General features: G+C 31.7%; 1 long non-coding RNA gene across 1 annotated transcript; it reads left to right on the forward strand.

Annotated features, from left to right (window-relative positions):
* Positions 1-820: 820 nt before the first annotated feature.
* Positions 821-4280, forward strand: LOC110011307 (uncharacterized). The gene is made up of 3 exons (XR_016065576.1): positions 821-994; positions 1125-1268; positions 3518-4280. It is a non-coding gene; the product is annotated as an uncharacterized LOC110011307 (long non-coding RNA).
* Positions 4281-5114: the final 834 nt, after the last annotated feature.

The raw sequence follows: 5114 nt of genomic DNA on the forward strand, positions 1-5114 counted from the left end.
CAAAATATTTGAAAGTGATATGTTATGTGGTGGCAAGGAACCAAATAAATTGGTGCAGAAAATTCTTACACACATTAGTATATCTGTTTAACTTTAATATAATTGCAATTCAATTCCAAACTTAAAATACTAGACTACAGTTCATCAATGAAATCCAATCCTCATAGTGTAATAATCACTAAAATTATGAATCAAGTAAGTGACATTTATCTATACCTATCTTGATATACCAAATCATTAATTAAATTTTTCAGATTAAAAGACACCCACCATATATATTTCTTTCAAAATATCCAAATTTCAATAGATCCTTGGGTAAAAGTATTGTCAAATTTCAAAAAATTCAAAATGATTGAACTTGCAAGAAAGGTATACCTCATTTTTTAGTGTCAACTTTTGAGTGTCAATTTTAACTTCATCACTACTTTAAGTTTTTCAATTTTACTCAAAATCTGGAGTTGTGTATAAAGAATTTGTAAAGTCAAATGTTTGATTACAATATAACAATACATACATATTGATGAACTCTTTAATCAATTTTCATAAATATTATCTCTTTTTTTTTTTTTTGCCTATTATGGAGGAATCTAATATAGAAAATAATTTATTGTATTGTATTCATAGATAGCATCAATATATATATTTGTTTCTAAAAATGCTTTCTGTCTAATTATTACATAATATTAAGTAGTGACATACCAAAAAAGAAGAAATTAATAGGAAAACATTATCAGAAAAAGAGAGAACGTAACTTCCAAGGCTTCTGCTACCTCCTGTCGAGCTTTGTGCTTTGAAACACTCACACATACGGAAACAACATTTACGCACACTTTCTCACTCAACCACTCACACTTCACATTTGCTCACGCTTTTCTCCCTCAACACTCTCACTACAGAACACTGTTCAAGTCCATAAAGTAATACGCTTAGAGAGCCCTAGGAACGTTACATCTGAATCCTTCGGTAGCCAAAAATGGAGGAAAACTCCAGAAATGTAAGATGAATTTTGTGAAGGCAACTCCATTATTCCTTTTCTCAATCATTTGATTCTTTCTTTTTCCTTCTTTAATTCTTTTTACTGAATCGATTTGTTAATTCGTCATTGCCGTATAATTTTCCAACAGAATTCTTCAAGAATATACACTAACGATTTTGGTCGGATTATTTCATCCCACCCAAATTCAAATTCATCTTGTGAAGATTCCGGTGATGTGCTATCGCCGGATCCCATCTCTTGTGCTCTGCCGGCAAGATTAATGGAGCCTCAGGTACATAGTTAATTATTTTTCTTTTTGTTTCTCCAATTTGTATCTTTTTCATTTCCTTTCCTTTCAAAGTTTAAAAAATAAATATTTAATTTTTTAATATATTAAGAATTTTTTTTCCATAATTAAGGTTAAATAAGAAATGTGGAACCCATTCTTGAGGCTATAGAAATCATGCTTAATAAAACCTGTCTTTTCTTTTTTCCTTATTTTTTGATATATTTTCTTACCATGACCAATAGCTGCAGTGACTAAACTCATATTTGAAAACAGTAATTTTTATTTCACTAATTTTACCTTAAATTAAGCACAAAACGGGGGATGAAGAGAAAGTGCAAAAGCAGTGGTGATGACCTGGCCTAGGCTCAAACCAAACCTGATTGTGCCTGTTTTTTTTTTCTTTTTTTTTTTTAATGAAGATGAGATACTTTTTTAACAAACTTAAATAATTTATGCTTTTATTTTAAATAAATAAATTATAAATTAAACCAAACAATCAAAACTACAAATAGAAGTAGCTAAGACCACATAAAGACCAAAAAGGATTTAAAATACATTTTAAAAAAAATAACAATGAATTTTATTGAATTGTTGTACTAAGATAGAAGTAGAAGAATAAGGTAAAATTTTTAGAGTTTCAAAAGTATAGAAAATATAGAATAGCTAAGCTAAAAAAATAAAATAAAACTTATATGTCATGTATTATTTAAAAAAAAGAAGTGGCTCGATTAGGTCGGCCCGGTAACTTGACGCAGGGCTAAGAGCTCATAGGTCATTGGGTTGGGCCTATCCCAAGTATTGATACTTGGAGTTAGCCTAGAATTGGCCTAGATTCGACCAACCAACTTTTCTTTATTGGGTCAATCACATCCTAGGTTGAGTCCCTCTTGACCCCAACTCTTTAGGCATCTTGATCAGCGACTAGCACCCATGTGTTTAGTCCATGACTATTGAATTAACATTAGTTTGGTGGAAGTTCTCAATTACAAGATATAATGTGAGATCCCTATGACCAACAAAACAAAATTATTAGTAATTTTTATTTTGGAAAGCATGAATATGAATTCTCTATGCACAACGAACAAAAAAAGAGGAAAAAAAATAGTTGAGCACATTTCATACATCAATAACTATTATAATTGATTGTTGAATGATGATAATATGATTAAGAAACCAAATGATTATTGCATCTCTTTGACTCGAAACCTGAAAATTTGATTAATTAAATAATTCAAATTTAAAACTTTGGGAGGACATCCCAAATTTGGATATCTACTTGACCAACTTTCTTTTTGAGAAAATATAAACGTTTGAGGGTATTGTGGAGAAAATAGAATATCACAAATGCCGAAATATTTTGTGTAATGAAAAGAGTACGAAAGGAGGAAAAAGAATAGTAAATAAATAAATAAAATTAAAATTGAAAAAAAAAATAAAACCACGATAAAAGATTGCGACCTCAACTTAGAGTACTAACTACCATGGCTCACGGTATAATATCTTTAATTACATTAATGGAGAGGAGAAGACATTAATTAGGGTATCTTCCATAATTTTTTACAGATTTCTTATTTACTATGATTTGCTGATAAAAAACTTTCTCATTTTGTCATGTTTGGAAGCCCCATAAGTTATTAATTGTTGCCACTATTATATATTCTCTCTTCATCACCGTACATATATTATTTTTTTTGTAATAAGTCTTTTAGTTCACAACATTGGTTTTCCATGCAATGATTTAGGAGGCGTTAACACCATTATATTATCCTACTTGGCACAAAATTAGATCTCTTGGTATGTCGTTTTTCATACTTTGGACAATAAATGTTACTTTTAGTATTTCTGATCTCGGCTCTCTGATCCATCTGTCTATTTAGTGTTCTATACATCTTTCTCAATTTGCCAACTTTTTTCATATCCAAAGTATATTTTCTTTAAAAACTCCCAATCAGGATATCTTACTTATAATTACATTTTAGAAAACTCCCAATCAGGATATCTTACTTATAATTACATTTTTTAACCTTTCAACGTAACCAATTTTTGTTGATATATAGATCCAAATTACTCTATACAACTAATATAATCCAACAACGGAAATTTGATCAATGTAACTTAGTTTTCTTTCAAATTTGCTCATGTAGATAAGCTAGTAATACTTTACACTAAGCATGAGATAAAGTAGCATCTCAGCACGCTTGATTTTTAATCACTTGACAACAAGTTGAAGAGAAATTCAAACTTTTACAAAGGTTTAGTTAGCACTGAAGTCTGTCAATAAAGAAATAACCCATGACCAAGATTGGAGCTGTTGCAAGTAGCACTGAAGTCTGTCAATAAAGAAATAACCCATGACCAAGATTGGAGTTGTTGCAAGTTGAAAGAGCCATTTATAATACTAGGTAGAGGACCGCTGTCATGAAGTATTTCATGTGGATTTGGAATGAAAGATATCGGGCTAGAAAGGCGGCAATGCATTGATCACTACCTGCAGATACAAATGCTGGTGCAACATGTCATTATGCGTCAAGAACAATGCTATATCCATGTAGCATGGTGATGATGCAATTTGTGATGAAGGTGTTAGTGAGCAAAATCTAAAGTGGCCAACTTAAAGAGTGACAATATTGAAACAACTCTATTTGGGCATGCACATAGGGTGGTAAAGATGCTACAAAAGTGGTTGTGGGGAAGTTAAGACGATTAAATGACCACAAAAAAAATTCATATTGATGGTGGTGGGTTCCATGATATACCAAATACGGGCAGATTTTGGATGGGGCTATGCAGTACAGTGGTTTTTGAATCAGGGTGATGTCATCTATGTCAATTTTAATAGTTATAACCATTGGTGAGATGATGGTATGAATACAAAAATGATATACTGGTTACCCATGTAAACTCTTTTCTAAAACAAACATTTTATGTCGTAGTAATGCTAAATGAGAATTCTACAGACAAGTGGTTTAGCGGCCCTCATATGATAGGGATCTTTTGATTAATGTCACTTTGCATGTAGTTTGTGATGCAACGGTTCTTCAACATTTATTATAGTTTTCAACAACCTACTATTATACCTTCAATATCAACATTTTCATGGCAATTGCTGAATGACTGATTACAGGTCAACAAACGATAGCAGTGGCAGTTAATTCCTAGTGTTTATTAATACCATTGCACATATGTTCTTTCGAAGTTTTAAAGTGCGAAGGTGTTGGAATTCCTTGCTAGTTTTTTCCAGTTGTAGCTTCTAATAGCGGATTTGGCGATAATGAAAGTTCATCATTAACGGAAGCCGACAACATCCTCCTTAACTGAGGGACATATACATATCCTTGTATCGTAGCTTGTTCTATGATTTGCTGGGACGACATGAAACAATCCAAACACCTCGGTCATTGTTTTTGAGCTTGAAAATCATCTTGAGAGTGCATCACCAGTTATAGTTGTTTCCAAAGCAAATGTATTTAAAAGACAACGAAGGATAAGTGATTCAAATGTTGATGACAGATGGATTCACTTCCCACACGAACTTCCTGCCATAGTGCGGCTTAAGAGAATCCTAAGAGGTGGGAGCATGCAAAGTTGTGCATAATAACCAAGGAGATGCAGTATTGGTAGTTTTGAGTATTTACATTATCAAATGATCTTTTTATTAATGCTTTAAATAAGTTGAAGAATATGCTTTCGAAAGAATCTAGATAGAAATCGATGCTAAAAATATTTCTTTACTGACAATGTCACAACATAGAGGCAACTAGTGGTTGCGGCATATTTTAGCTTAAATTCATGCTATGAAAAGAAGTTTGAAATATAATTTTGTGTACACTTTCAGAGAAAGGGATAATG

The sequence above is a fragment of the Sesamum indicum genome, linkage group LG5 (genome assembly GCF_026168435.1).
Source record: "Sesamum indicum cultivar Baizhima isolate 11 linkage group LG5, ASM2616843v1, whole genome shotgun sequence".
NCBI lineage: Eukaryota > Viridiplantae > Streptophyta > Magnoliopsida > Lamiales > Pedaliaceae > Sesamum > Sesamum indicum.